The 16,459-nt window shown below is 41.1% G+C and overlaps 1 long non-coding RNA gene across 1 annotated transcript in view; it reads right to left on the bottom strand.

Moving 5' to 3' along the window:
- The window catches only part of LOC115071433, a 54,750-nt gene extending 40,451 nt beyond the window's left edge, over positions 1 to 14,299 (bottom strand). The window contains exon 1 of the long non-coding RNA XR_003850523.1: positions 14,231 to 14,299. This is a non-coding gene — a long non-coding RNA (uncharacterized LOC115071433). The remainder of the gene's footprint in view (positions 1 to 14,230) is intronic.
- Between the last annotated feature and the right edge of the window lie 2,160 nt (positions 14,300 to 16,459).

Raw genomic sequence — 16,459 nt, forward strand, 5'->3', positions numbered from 1 at the left:
TCCTATTCGCCATTGGCAATTTGGGTAACCCCTTCAGAGGGTGGCGTGATAAGAATAGGAGGTAGGAATTGGCTAGGCAGTTAGGGTAAAAAGACCCCAAAGAAATGTAGCCAGTTTCTTGGCTAAAAGTCAAAATGTCCTTGGGCCTGTTAGCAACATACTCTGTTCCAAAGACCAAAAATTTCAAAAGTATTTGGGAGCTCATATCTAATCCTTAATAGATTTTAGGGTTACCTCTTCAGAGGGGGGAATGTTGGAGGGAGGGAGTGGGCATGGATTTGATCAAAATACCTTATATACATGTATGAAACTCTCAATAAAGTTTTTGTACAAATCAAAAGAAAGAAATTTTAATTAAAAAACACATACACACACATATTCCACTGAGCCCAATTAGTGCTGCTAGTATGACACACACACACATACACACACATATATTCCACTGAGTCCAATTAGTGCTGCTAGTGTGAGCACTGGTAAAACTGCTTCTCCACTTCTGAACAGTTGGGTCCTGAGGTTCCATCCTCCAAACCTCCCTTTACATCTCCTTCCCCTGATTCCAAGCCCATCTCCAATCTGGTGATTTGCCCTTACATGTGTCTTCCGTGAACTCCATACACAATGGTCATTTATGTCCTTAGTATCCCAATATGACTGCCTAACAGGCATTTCAAACTCTAAGAAGAACCCAGTCCACCCACCTCCAAGCCCTGCAGTCTTCCCTGGAGGATATGGTGCTACCCACCATCCAGCGACTCAGATAAAAGTCTGATTACCACTTTTTCCCTTCTTCTCACACCCCATATCCAGCCCATAAACAATGTGTCAATCTGTCTACTTCTTATGGCCCCAGAGCTGCCACCTCTATGATCTGCCCCCTTGAATACCACTCAAACCACCACCATCCCCAGGGGCTACTTACAAGCTCTGAGGTAACTTTCTGCTAACAGCAATCAGAATTAGCTCTTTAGACTGCAAATCAGAACATGTACCCACAGTCTACCAATATCCCTGAGGTTTGTGTTGTCCAGTCCCTGCCTTCCTTTTCCAACCTAGGCTCATACCATCAACCTCCATCATCTCTTTCCCACCTCTTTTTTACCCTGGACATACCGACTTTTCTTCTTCTTGTCCTAGAACAAACCAACTTAGTTCCTATTTCTTCTACCAAAAATGTTTTCCCCGTATTTTCACAGGGCTCATGTTTTCACAACATTTAATATACCACCTGTTCAGAGAGCCTTTCACAAAGGTTGTCTACTCTAGCCTCTTCTATTTGCTAAGTTACCTTAACTAAATTAGTAAAAAAAAAAAACAAAAAACAATAATAAAACAAAACAAAACAAAACACCCAACCAAAAAAACCAACAAAACAAAACAAAACAACAAAAAACTCAAGGGAGAAAATAAGAAAAAAATTTGCATGACCTGTGGTCACACATTGTAAGTATTTTAAAGAATACTCTTCTAGGGCTAGGGAAGAGATGGTTCAGTGGGTAAAGTACTTGCAGCACAAGAATGCAGATCTGAGTTCAGATCCCCAGAACCATGTAAGGCCGGACACAGTGGCATGTATCTGCAATCCCAGCATTCCTGTGACAAGATGGGAGGGAGAGGCAGGAGAATTCCTGGAAGTTGGAGGCCAGCTACCCTGCTGCATGTATCTGTAAACAAGAGATCTTGTCTCAGGGAAGGTGGAAGGTGAGGATTATCCTGAGATTGTCCTTGACTGCCTCATGTGTACCATGGTACACTTGCCTGCCCCCCAAACACACAGATATACAAACACCAAAAATAAAAAGATATTAAAAAGCCAGATGTGATAGCACTCATCTGTAATCCCACACTCTTACAGAAAGATGGGAGGTAGAGACAGGAGAATGGCTTGGAGTAAGCAACACAGCAGCAGAAACAAGAGAGACCTTGCCTCAGCAGGTGGACAGTGAGAATCAACTCTCGGAAGTTCCTTTGACTTCCACAGGCATGCTGTGGCACACATGTGCTCCCCTCTCTCACACCACACATACACACACAAACACACACACACACAACTAAAATCATAAACTTAATTGCTACCTTTAACTCTGTACGCATGTGATAGCCCTGATCATACTGTTTTGCTGCAAGACATAATGACCTACTCAGGCTATTTTTTTAAAATATTTTATTATTTTCATTGTATGTGCATGAGTATTCTGCCTACATGTATGTAAGTGCACCTGTGTCATGCAGTGTCTGTGGATATCAGAAGAGGCGTTGGATCCCCTGGAACTGGCATTCTGGATGGTTGTTAGCTGCCATATGGGTGCTGGGAATTGAACCTGGGTCCTCTGTAAGAGCAGCCGGTACTCCTAACTGCTGAGCTATTGCTCCAGCACTTATTTTATTCTCTCCCTTCCCCCTTCCTTTCTTCCTGCCTACCTGCCTTCCTGCATCCCTTTCTTTTTTGATGCTAGGGACTGAACCCAGTGGCTTAGACACACAAAGCAACATATAACATAACATATAACACAACAAGGTAAAAATAATAAAGACTTAATACAGGGATAAGTTTAAAATCAATTGCATCAGCTTTGTAATAAAGGCTATGTCTATTGATTCTGATTTCTTTTGACATACCATAAATACCATATTTCTTCTTTTTATATTTTACTCAGTTCTTCTTTGAAGCAGGTATAAGTGCATAATCGTATAGATTTGTCAATAACTATTTGCTACTAGCGTTGAAAATATTATCTTCTGTATTGCCGTTAAAATGAGTCATCTTTATTATCTTTACCCTCTTGTGTTCTGAATGAAAGCAAGACATCACTTACCAAGGTAGTGTTTCTTATTTTTGTGTTCCCTTTATTTTTTCCTGTGCTGCCCAGCCGAAGCTAGGATCTTATTATTTTTGCGACAATTTTACTGAAACAGTGGTATCAGTTATTTCAGAATGATTGCTTTTATAGATCTTAAACCATCTGTGCTGTGTTTAATTAGCCTGTCCTTTATATACAAGTTCTAAAAACCTATAATCCCATGAGCACTACAGCTCTTGTTCAGGCTTTGTGCATTCTCTATTTATGTGTTCGTTTGCTCAGTTATATTCAGAAATCAGATTGTCTGTACTATATTCTAGAAGTTTTCTTCTATGAGAATTATCCAGCTGTGAATTTCCCTAGAAATTGTGATGAATGATCTTCCTCCAGGGTCACTGGTACCTTTGTATGCTTCATGATGGCTGCTCTCCATATTGAGAGATTTTGTGATTATGAACTAAACAACTCAGTATCTTTTTTTTTAACCTGCTTTCTTTTTAAAATTTTGGATTCTATAAAAGAGTTGCTAAGACACGTGTAGGTTGCTATGTCCACTGTGCAATATAACAGCCATGCTGCTGACCCTGTCCTGCTGTCTTTTTTAAGTTGTGGGAACAGGCTGTAGGGATGGATTTTAAGGATAGCAATAGTTGCAGTAGTCGCCACAGTGTAACCAACTTCTTTAATGTCTTTATGTGCTGCAGTCACAGGTGATATTTGAATTTAAACCAGTGCCATTTCCATCTTGCTCAACTCAGAAAATGGTTCTTGTGGGAATTCTTTTTACTGTTTCCACCTGCCACAAGGTATTAACAGCTGACAGAAAACACTGGGAGGTGCCTTGTGACATCTAAGTGAACAATGGCCCATTTGTTTGCCTTTCTGCCTTCAAGGACATTTGAAGGTAGACTTCTGAAGAGAGTGTTTTTGTGACCATAAAACAGCTGTGTATTTGTGTGAAAATAGACAGACACTTGACCATAACTAGCATCTTCCAACCGGGTACTACAAATAAGAAATCCGACACAAGAGACCAGCTCTCTACATAGCTGCCCCCCAGCATTCCACTTCGACCACTTCTAGGCATCTCCTGTTCAGGGAGTCCTTGTCTTAGAAATGTCCAGGATCCCATTAGAGCTCCGACCACCAGCCAGCACTGCTATCCTATGGGTAACAGTGGAGACAATCCAGAGGAAGAAATGCTGAGAACAGTGTTTCCCTTTCCACAACTTTGTGTCTCATAAAAGATGGAAATATGCAGATTTCTTGATGTGTTCTTGAACTAGTGAAGGACAACTTAACAGAGGTTTCACTTTATTCAGCAATGTCCCTGAAGCTTCTCAAATCCCGATTGCATGGCAGAATTCTGCAGTACCATACGGTTGATCTTAATTTCCTCGTCCACAGACTGGAAAGAGTACAGGTGGCTTGTTCTTAAGTGCAACACATTTTATGCATGTTTGAGAAATGTTCATTTGAAATGAATCCTGGAGGCTGCCAGTTAAGACTCATTAATATATAATTATCCTTAACATTCATAATATTGAATGAAAGAACATGCTTCACCCTTTCACATCTTCAAGTTTTTTAAAAAGCTGATATACCATGACGATTAGAAAAAGACAAGAGAGGAGAATTTACACCAGCATAAAAAGAAAGTGGTTAACTGAAAAGAGTGATAGGTTTGGGTTATCCAAAGATTGGGCTGCTGACATTACAGGCATATGGCTAGTTCCTTAAACTTCTTGGGAACAGAAACTGCAGTGGGACTGGGTCACTAAAAGAGAAATTTGTATATTTATTTATTTATTTATTTATTATATTTGTGTGTATGAGAGTTTGGCCTGCATTTATGTAAGTGCACCCATGTCGTCCACTACCTGGGGAGGTCAGAAGGTATTGGATCTCTTGACATTGGAGTTACAGAGGGTTGTTAACCACCTGTGGGTGCTGGAAACCCAACCCAGGTCCTCTGCAAGAACAATCGGTGCTCTTAACTGCGGAGCCATCTCTCCACCCCTGAGAAATTACTTTTAGGAGCTACGTTATGCCTTATTTTATGTTTATTTTTTTTAAAGATTCAGGATTAAATCAGCAACAACTGGAGAATGAAAATATTCCTAACAATAATCATCAAACACGCACAGAAACAGGGTCTCCATTTAGCAGAACTCTTGTCATCCTGCCCAGGGGAGTGCTGCAGAAGTCTGGAGGAGGAGAGGTGGCCAAGCTTCAGCTGGCCACAGGTGCAGCGGCTCTGCCACAGGGCAAGAACAATGTCGGGAGTGAGCGGGCACTGGTTTGCAGTCCCCCATGGTGACTGCCAGTCGTGTGCAGGCGCTTGTCTATTCTTTGTGTACTATTGGACTCAGCTTGAGCCAAACGAATCAGCAGCTAAAGCCAGAGCCTACCTTTCTGCAGAGAGCCTAACGTTTGATGTTTCTGGACATTTTTACAACATGCAACCCCTGCCCCAACGCCTGCTGCCTTACAAGCACATCTCACCTGAAAGTACAAGACTCTTAAACGGTACCTTCCGCATACTGCACTCCTGTCAGGAGGCGAACAGCCGAGGCTTCCTGGCAGCTGGCTGTCCCATCTGCTGTTTGATATGTGGGAGAAAGGCACTGTGGGGCAATAGAGAGATGGATCTCTCTCCAAGGTGCCAGCTCTAGGGACCGAAGCACACCCTCCCTCCGGCTTCCTGTCCCTCTGCCCCCCACGTAGGCCGTTTGCCCAGGGTCCCTCTGCTTCCTCTCCTCACTTTCAAGGCAATGAAGCTCTGTTTACCTACCAGGCTTTTCTTGTACACACACTTTCTTGATCACAACAAACATTTCAACTGCTCTGTTACAGTCTATCAGCATGAATGCATTGCCAAAGGTTTTTTAAAATGCCCACCCTTTTTCAACTTTTGTTCTTGCCTGAAGTTCTTTATTTTTATTTGTTTGGGAACTGTTTTCTAGCCTGCCTATGCAAGAAAACTGGGAGAAAAATTTATGGTAGTCGTAAAGCTTGGAAACCGTAGCAGGCTAGGCTGAAAGTAATCTTTTTGAAAAGAGAAATCTTTGATAATCTTCCTTTTGCTGTGCGAGAAATTCATGAATAGTTCAAATAGCTTAGATATAGTCCTGTATCATAGATAGTCAGTTTAAGAATTGTTTGGACAAGTATCATCGTGACTATACTTAAAAAATTATGCTAGAGCCAGGCATGGTGGCGCATGCCTTTAATTCCAGCACTCAGGAGGTAAAGGCAGGCAGATCTCTGTGAGTTCAAAGCCAGCTTGGTTTACATAGTGAGTTCCAGGCCATTCGGAGCTACTGTCTCAAGAAAGAATTAAAAAAAAAAAACAAAAACTGAACTGTACATTCAGAACCCTGTCGCAAGAAAGAATTAATTAAAAAAATAAATAAAATAGCCGGGGGTGATAGCACACACCTTTAATCCCAGCACTTGGGAGGCAGAGGCAGGCAGATCTCTGTGAGTTCAAGGCCACCCTGGTCTACATAGTGAGTTCTAGGACAGCTGGGGCTACAGGTAGACCCTGTCTCAAAAAGACCAAAATAAATAAATAAATGAAATAAATAAAATACAAAATTGTACTTGGGGCTGATAAGATGGCTCAGTGGGTAAAGGAGCTTGAGTCTGATGACCTGAGTCCAAATCCTAGGACTTGCATGGTGAAGGGAGAGAACTGATTTCTGCAAGTTGTCCTCTGACCTTTACATAATCATACACATACACACACACACACACACACACACACCAAATGTAATAAAAATTTAAATATTACATGATATCTACAAAATGTTTTGCATTTTATGGAAAATACTTCATGAATCATGAAATATAAAGGAACTTAGTATGTATTGAGGATGGACTTGAACTCCTAATGCCCCTGCCTTCACGTCCCAGGTGCTGTATTTACAGGCGTGTGTCACTATGCCTAGTTTATGTGGTGCTGGGAACCAAACCCAGGACTTTGTGCACACTAAGCAGGCACCTACCATTGAGCTACATCCCCAGCTCTGATCAGGGATTTCCACGTGTCATAGTTACATGGGGTTGTTTTCACCTGAAAACAAAAATAAAATAGGACAGAAGGGAAAGAGGGAGGGATGGAGAGAGGGAGAAGGAGAGAGAGAGAGAGAGAGAGAGAGAGAGAGAGAGAGAGAGGAGAGGAGAGAGAGAATCTCTCCTTTTAATGAAAGGGGAGATTTAGATGCTAAGCTTGTTTTTACATGTTATATGTCTATAGCATCATGATGTTTTCAAAAGGCTTTGACAGCTTCAGTTTTTCTGAAATGACTATCCTGCAGAAAACACTACTCACTCCAGTGTGAGCCAGAAAGGCCAGAGGAAGCAGCAAGGTCAGGAAGGCTTGGGCATGTTAGGCAGGTGCTCCACCACTGAGCTACATCCCAGCCCCCGCTTCCCCCATGCAATGGGCAGATTCAGAGTCCTACTTCAACCTTGAGGAGGGTGAGACATGGCTGATTTCTGTCCTGTGGCTTCTGGACTCACCTTCCTGGCCTTGATCTCCTGTTGCTCTCTCTAGCCTTTCTGGCCACCCTCAAGATGAAAATCTTTCCAAGACCACCTCTGTGATACCTCTGGTGAGCCAACAGTCGTCAGGCACTGCAGCTCCGTCCCCATGCGTCCTTGCTGGCCATTTTCATCTTTTGGTTTCAACATTTTCATTATGTGGATAAGATTTCTTTGAATTCTGTTTAGCATTCGTTGAGCTTCTTGAATCTGTAAATGTATATCTTTCTCCCAATGTAGGTCTTTTATATAACGTCAGCAAATAGTTTTCTTGGCACCAGTCATTTTCTCCCCTCCTCTTGGGACCCCAGGGGCGCATGACAAGCTTGCTGCTGCACGTCAAGCTCCGGAAGCCTGTTCTGCTGCTCTGTCCTTCCAGTTGGATAATTTTTTAAAATTTTATTATTGTTTTTTATGTGTATGAGTGTACTGCCTGCACGTGTGTGAGTGAACCCATGTCCTGCAATGCCGCCAAGGTCAGAAGAGGGCTTCAGATTCCCCCGGAACTGGAGTTAAGGACGGTTTGTAACCGCCATGTAGGGGCTGGGAATCAAACCCGGGTCCTCTTAACCACTGAGCCATCTCTCCAGCCCCCCAGTTGAATAATTTATATAGATTTTTCTTCAAGTTTATCAACTTCTTTCTCTGTCATCTGAACCTCATATTGCATCCACTAGCTTTTTTTTTTTTTTTTTTTTTTTTTTTGAAACAAGAGTCTTGCTATGTAGCCTAAGTTGATTGAGCTCTATAGTCCTGCCTTACCAGTGCTGGGATCACAGATCCATTTATTGGTTTTGTTTGGATTCTTTGAGACAAGGTCTCAAATAGCTCATACTGACCTCAAATTTTCTATGTAGCCTAGGATCACTTTGAATTCCTTATCTGTCTGCCACTGCCTTCTGAGTGCAGGTGTTATAGTTGTTAGCTAGTGTTCTTAACAGCTCTATTTCCCTGCTGAGAATATTGGCTCCCTCCATTTATTTAAAGATCTTTACATTTACCTCATTTCAACTGGCCATAAAATGTGCTTTGAGGATTTTTATTTTATTTTTAAATTTATTTATTTGTATTTTATTTTTATCAGTGGTTTTGCCTGCATGAAAGTGCACCATGTGAGCTCAGTGCCCATGGAAGCCTAAAAAGAGCATCAGATCCCCTGGAACTGGAGTTGTTAGTGATGGGAACAGAACCTGGGTCCTCTGCAAGAACAGCAAGTACTCTTAACTGCTGAGCCAACTCTCCAGCCCTGGAGTGTTTTCATTATAATTCAACATCTGGTTTATCTTGGGCTTTGCATTAGTTGATTATCTTTTCTCTTGAGGTCAGATTTTTCAAGGTCCTTCATATGTCACAGAATTCTTTATTTTGTCCTAGAAAATTTCAATATTGTTTATGTATGACTTGACATTTGAGTCTCTGAGTTCTATTAGCATCCTCTGGAGGATGTTGATTTTGCTTATTTCAGTAGGCACAAGCCTCATGGGCTTAGAGCATACGTTCTGTCTTGCCCTCTTTGGGCAGCATATACTTATTTTTTTTTTCTTCTTCTTCTTCTTCTCCTTCTTCTTCTTCTTCTTCTTCTTCTTCTTCTTCTTCTTCTTCTTCTTCTTCTTCTTCTTCTTTTTGATATATTCCTTCATGTTTGAAATAGTCTTTGAATTTCATTTCATTCGAATGAAAAGTGAGAAGTCAATTTGGGGTGCAGCTTTAGTGGCAGAGGGCATGCTTAACATGTGAGAGGGACTGGATTTCATCCCCAACATTAAACAGAATTAAGGGGGAAACCCCCACAAAGGATCCCATTGCACACTATACTCTTCCCTTTGTAGACCCTTTGCTTGGGTGACTGGCTTCCAGTTGGGAGAGGGAAAAGATAAGAGGAGAGGAAGGAGAGGGGAGTAGATGGGAAGGAGAGGGGAGAGGTGGAGAACAAAGGGGAGAGGGGTGGGGAGCGGGGTAGGAGGAGAGGGGATTCGAGGAGAGGAGAAGAAGCAAGCTGTGGCGACTCTCACTTGTCATCCCAACACTCAAGAGGGTGAGGCAAGAATGAGTTTGAGGTTGGCCTGGGCTGTATAGTCAGTTTTAGAAAGTTCTGTCATATGTTTCTCCTTTGGTGTTTTTTTATTCTTGGCTTCTGGCCTTAAAGGCTCTGTTGTCTGTATTTGCTGTGTAGCTTTCTAACTTGACTCGCCCTTCAATAAAAGCTGGGGGTGGGGAACTCCAAATCAAAACAACCAGAAAAGACTAGAAAAATGAGCACTACCATTGTGATGACCATCACAGAAGAAGGGAATAAGTTCAAAGAATCCAGAATTACAGTTAGTGAGTCCCTGAATTCACTACCATGTGCCTTAGCTTCAAGTTCTGAATTTCTTCTTCAACTGCCTTATTTGATTTCATTTTCCTGAATCCCCAAGTAGCTACTTCTTTCAATTTGTACAGAAATTTTACTTGTACGCAGTGGGAGACAAGGTAAAGCATACAGTGTGATTACCTATATGCAAAATATATGTATATATATATATATATATACTTTTTAAAAAAGACTGTAAAGCTCAAATTATCATCATGATTACCATGGACTGGTGAGATTATGTTTCCCCCTCTGTTTGCTATTTGCTAGATGTTTTGTAACACACCTTCCTCAGCTTCTTCCAAATCTCTGATTAGCTGAGTCTTTTCTGAAGGAGCATGTAGTTTACAACCATTGGAAACCATTAAACCCTGTAAAAGCTGCTTTCAGCTGCAAGAAACAGAAATCACCAACTCAGTGGCTCAAACAATAATGAAGTATATTTTTAACATAATAAAAACCCCCAGGAAAGTCACGGCAGGGCTTTATGTCATCACCTGCTAGCCCTAAGTTTGGCTTTGGTCACAACAGCATCTAGTGGCTGAAAACGGGCCATGTCTTTCTTTGCATTATTTAGTGTTTGGTTTGATTGCTAATGGCAAAAAATCTAAAATAGTAGTAGCTTGGGTGTGGTTTCTTTTCTGTTGTATCATGCAGAGTATGCATCCCCCAGAGCATCCACGGTCCAACTACCCACAGTTGTTCATACTGTGCACAGCAGAGTGGAGAAAGGAGGAATAGGTAAAGGGCCAGTCAGCAGTCTGCCTCTATTGCAAGAGCCAGAACTTACCAGGTCAGGCCACAATGGCTCCAGAAATGGATTTCTGATTCTGGGTGCCCCTGTATCCCTCTAAACTTTCTACCACTGTTACATAAGTGGTAACTGCAAGTAGTCACATCATATCTCCATATCTCTCAATAACCCAGATGCCACCAGCAGACTTCTGCTTCTGCATTATTACCTGTCCACGCCTTAGCCAATCCTAGTAAGGACGGGAGCCACTGAAACAGCTATGCTGAGTAAGGCGCACCTTGCGGTTGGGCTAGCCTCTCCCGAAGGATGTGGCTTCCAGGAATAGAGTAGATACTGAGTGAGCTCAGAATCCTTAGGAAGAAGGAAAGACTGTAGCAAAAGCAGGGGCCCAGAATGGTTTGGGTAGGAAAGGCCACCTGTATGCCCTTCCTATGGAAGACAACGGTCCAGATCCCTGATTTCGGAGGGTGCAATCGGAATGTTTATCGGGGACGTTCTTCTTACAGTCACAGTTCTCCACTGCTGCCCAAAGCAATGTGGATTTCTTTTGTATAGTGAGGGAAGATGAGGGAAAGGGAGTGAAACACTTGCCCCAAATCTATTAGTGCTTGTGGTTCCTCACCTCTGCTTCTCCTGCTTCAGTCACACAATACTTTGTGTCCAGAAGTATTGATCTGATAGGCTTCCCAGCATAGAATAATACCTGTCCCACACCTAGGGCTGACTAGAAAGAATCCTAAAGAGTAATATAGAAAAACAAACTCGAGTTTAGAATTTAGGGTGTTTTGTTTAGCATACATATATGTGCTTTTCGGGGAGTGGGCATGGAAAGTAGGCATTATAAGAAAGGCTGGAGAAAGGGATGCAGGAAATGGCTGTGACTGAGAGAAACAGTACCGGGCATGCGGGGGAGGTAGTACCGGGAGGGAGGGAGGGAGGAGTCGTGTGTTTTTGTCACTATTACGTTGCTATGGTAATGAAGCAAAACTGGGCTGCTAGTGCTCTGTCGGTTTGCATTGAATGAAGGACTAAATATGTGCAAATCAGATGACAGATTAAGCCTATAGTGAATCAAGGGGACAGTCTAAACTGCCTCATCTAAGACTTCGTTATCACCTTTATAAGAACTGTACCCCACTGGGACACGATTTAAAGAAAATTTCAAAGATTTATAGAGTAATTTTGAAATTTCTTCACATGAATTGACAGTGAATGAAAACTTCACAATTACGAAGTATGTGTTTACTGTAGAAAAAGAAATATAAGAATACAGAAAATGATGAAAAAGACACCTGATCCTGTCTGTCAATTTGTTGATAGGCAACTCTTCAACCTTTCTATCTCCATGTTTTTGCTGAGATTGCAGCTTATTATTGGATGTTAGATGTTGGGGTTGGTTCTAGTTTTCCACTGTTTCAGAGAAGATTTCAAGGGAGAAACTGTGAAATATTTTGTTACACTCCACTAAGTACCTAAAGCTAGCCTTGATACATTGTATCTATCCAACAAATAGGAATTACCTTGATTAGCTTGGTATGGTTAATAATGATTATTCACTTATCAATTGGGGTTGCTGCTGAACTATTAGAGAATGTGCTCCACAGTGATTGGATTCAGGTGGACAGCTGAGGGCTTTATAGCCTTCTACCAGAGGTGTCTCAAGGACAGCTTTTTTTTTTTAAATGGCTTTCAGAAGAAAAAAAAATCAGGTTTGCATAAAAATCATCTGCTCAGTCATAATTTGGAGATGCCAGCTCATACACCTAAACTCATCAGGAGTGGGTGAATTACAACACATTTATTAATTGAGAGTAGGAAATAGGTTTGTGGACTGGAATCCTGGAGGACACTGAAGATGAGAGTAAGTGTGAATATGAGACTGGTCATGGTGGAAACGTGAGATGAGGAAAGGCTGTGACTACACAATGGAGTTTCCGCAGCGATGGTCAGGAGGCTCCTGAGTTACACACTTCCAGGATACGGCTATGAGAATAAGTCATCACAAGGTGATGGGTGGTAGGTAAAGAGGGCATAGCACTCTTACAACTTTGGAGAGATAGTCCTTCAATTAAATAGTCCTAGAAGACGCTGTGCATCCTCTGGACCACAAGACTGGGTGTGTCTTGCAAGGCCATTAGAATCCCTATACAGGAGTTTTTCATGCTAGGCTGGGGAAGTGAGTGGAAGAGGGAAGAGGTGCTCCCTCTGAAGGCTGAACTCTCCTTCATGTGCTTCCCAAATTCCCAGGAAGGAAAAGTCCAGTTCTCCATTCCACACCCCCCCCCTTCCTGGGAGACTGAGCATGGCTTCTAAAATGGGATAAGATTCCTTTCCTCGTGGGTAGATGATCATAAAATGCAAAGCTGAGGACTCATTTCTCCCTCTTTTCATAGAAATATGGACATTGTTTCAAGATGAACCTGCATCTCATGCTTTGTTCCAATTTCCTCTTTCCCTTTTCTCTATGTATGTATGTATGTATCTATCTGTAAAAACGGGTCCTCCCAAAGTTTTCTTTCAGTTTATTTCTCTGACCACCGTACTTACTGCTTGGAGGTATTTACACACACTTAGCAAATTAGGTTGACTGAGAATTCCTTTAGTATAGGCTATCTTAGTTTACTAGCTATTTGATTTATTTGAATTAGTGGGTCCAAATACTGTTTGACATTTCACGTTGATTTTTTTCTTTTCTTTTTTTTTTGAAATAGGGTCTTCCTGTAGCCCCAGCTGTCCTGGAACTCACTATGTAGACCAGGCTGGCCTTGAACTCTGCCTCCCGAGTGCTGGGATTAAAGGAGTGTGCCACCACGCCCGTCCCTCACATTGATTTTTTTTTAGAGTGTTTTACAGATGGTTAATCTGTTTGTCAAATTTTTGCCTTTTATCATCTCAGAAGTTTTAGTGTCTTTTCTTATGACTGTTAAGGATGCTTATTATTCAAAGAGTAAAGGAAAAAAGCCATAAACCTGTGCTTGGTGGGGAGGAGGTTAGACTGGAGATGGAGATTTTCCATCTTACTGAAGCTTTGAGGCTATGTTTTTATTCTGAGCCATAGGTAGCATATCATCCTCATGTGCGTATGATGTGTGGATGTACATATTTGCATATAAACCTATAAATAGCATCATCATGTATGATTATTGAGGTAGCACCTTCAAAAGCATGTTATTTACTAAGAGACACAATTTGAGTTCTGTGGGAACAATACTAAGGAAGTCTGACTAAGATCATTCCAGAACCAGGTAATCTCTTTTTCATGTCAGGTATTTCTCTGTATTTTAGTTTGTTGAATAAAGAGACATTAACAAATATATGTTAATAAACTCTGAATTAAGGCTGGGGAATGTAACTCATTTGGTAGAGTGCTTGATTAGCATACACAAAGCCCTGGGTTTGATCCCCCAGCACAGCATAAAACCAGGCACAGAGGCACATACCTGTAATCCCAGCACTTAGGGTGTTCAGGGAGGAGGATCAAAAGTTCAAAATCACCCTCAGATACATAGCAAGTTTGAAGTCAGACTGGATTACATGAAATCCTGCCTCCAGAAGTAAATAAAATGATAAAAAAAAAAAGATATATAAAACCTGAATCAATTTCTGGCTCACTTGTAGTTGAAGAATATTAAAAATTCTAGAGTGTGAGCCTGACCTTCATGATGACACATAGGAAAGAAGTGCTTCTAGGACTGATGCCCTTGAACTCCCTGTTCGGCCTGGCAGCCAAGCAGAGATCTGAATATTCATAAGGTTTCCCCTCCCTCTACTCACATTTCCACGTAGTGTTCAAGGAAGCCCGTCCAGGCACCCTCAGGATTCCAGCAGGGGGCGCTGTTGTCTAATGCAAGGTCTATTGTTAGCTTGGTTATCGCTTCTAATCGGTTCTAAGCTTTGCCCTTTCCCAAGATTTAATCTGTTTAAGTTGATATTCGTTATTTGCTCTTAAGTTTACGATAAATTTAATCTTATGTTACTGTTTAATACATTGAAGCCCTATTTGGTTACCGCTGCTGCTGCGCTGACTAACATGAACTTTGCCCAGGATGTGTTCAGAGTAGCAAATGATCTTGCTCAGGAAAGTGAATAATAATTTCATTGTTTTAAAAACAAGGAAATAATTAATTACTTTGAAAATATATATGAAGTGAATTTTGATGAGGTTGGTTCTGGAACTAAGCTAGGACTTTTGGAAGAATTAAATTTACAAGTTTTGCCTTGAATTTTTTATTTTTTGGCTGGAGAGATGTATTATATTTGCATTTTTGAGCCTGGGTAACTTTAATTCCATTTTTATTGTGCAAACCCAAGAGGAACATTTACTTTGTTTTCACTGATTACTTATACAATTATTCTTTTCAGATACTACATGAACCATGAACAATAATATTATATTCCTTGCTAATACATTTTGGCAATAAGTATTTACTTGAAAACACAATACATAATTGTAATGACTTTCTTAACCGAGTACATTGCTGCCACGAAGCAGTCACCTTTTTAAAAAACAAGTAAAATTCATTATCTTTTCTCAATTAGCAAAGCAACTTTTCCAAATGAATTAGTGAAGAAAAAATCTTACCTGTTTTATTCTAATCCAGCTGATTTGCCTATTGGGGAGGAGAGGGAATAAAAAAGGGAAGGTTTAGTTTTAACAAACATGGTACAATGCTAACTCCTATGGGATTAGGTATTGTCCTGACACACTCAGTTTCTCTTCAGTTAGTGTCAAAGTAGAAGTTAGACTCGAAAGCAAAAGCCTTTGATGAAAAAGTGTTCTCAGGACTCTCTTGTGCTTCGAAGTAGAATTTGGAGGCCCAAATTGATACATCCTTTGAATTGCAAACAGTTTAAACAAAAGAATATGTTTTTCCCGTCCCTAAAATGTTTAAATCCCATTATAAATTGAAGACCATATTATGTTATTTGGCACAGAGAGTTGAGTTCAGCCTTGTGTTTCTAAGTGCAAATGTAGTTTTTTTTGGGAAAAATATAATTAACTTTAAATTCACACTTAAATAGCATAGATTTCATATCAGTTTAACTTCTTTCTGCAGGCATACTTTAGTTCTGTTGGTTATTCATCTTATATGCAATGTACAATGATTACTTTTAAGATTAAAAAATGACAATATCTATGCACACACAGAATGACTCCATGTGGGATTTGTAAAATCAGTTATTCCTAATAAAAGACCAAGAATATGAATTATCTTATGCATTGGTGGGGTTCCTGCTTCTAAGGTGCTCAGTATAGCTGACTCTGCTTCTTAGAATGCCTATTTAACACACTTAGGTGGATTATAAAATGCTAGTTAATATTTCTAAGGGTATATGGTTAAGGCTGAAATTCTAGTGACACATAATGTTTTTCTAGGATGTCGGACAACTAATGTCGTCTTTGTCTTATAGGAAGCTTTCATAAGGTGTTAAGATAAATTGTAAATTAATTACAAGGAAGGTTCCCAAAAGCCTTTTCTTTCTCTGATAGTCTAAATGGGGAGTCTCAATAGGGAGATGAAATTTTGTTTTATTTTTGTGGGGTTTTGCTTTATGTTTTTGTTTATTGTCTTTTGAGACAGGGTCTCCCTGTAGCCCCAGCTGGCCTGGAACTCACTGTGTAGATCAGGATGGCCTTGATCTCACAGAAATCTGCCTGCTTCTGCCTCCAGGTGCTGCATCACTCCTGGCTTGGATGGAGTTCTTAAGGAGGAGGAGGAGAAGGAGGAGGGGCTAGAGAGATGGCTCAGTGTTTAAGAGCCAGTGGCTGCTCTTGCAGAGGACCTGGGTTCAATTTCCAGCACCCACATGGTAGCTAACAACTGTCATAACTCCAGTTCCCAAGGATCCAATGCCCTTTTCTGACCTCCTTGGTCATTGCACAACACGGGTGCACTTATATACATGTAGCCATGTGGGTGCTGGGAATCGAACCTGGGTCCTTTGCAAGAGCAGTCAATGCCCTTAACCATTGAGCCATCTCTACAGCTCCTCCTCCCCCTC

The sequence above is a fragment of the Nannospalax galili genome, unplaced genomic scaffold (genome assembly GCF_000622305.1).
Source record: "Nannospalax galili isolate Female #2095 unplaced genomic scaffold, S.galili_v1.0 scaffold336, whole genome shotgun sequence".
Taxonomy (NCBI): domain Eukaryota; kingdom Metazoa; phylum Chordata; class Mammalia; order Rodentia; family Spalacidae; genus Nannospalax; species Nannospalax galili.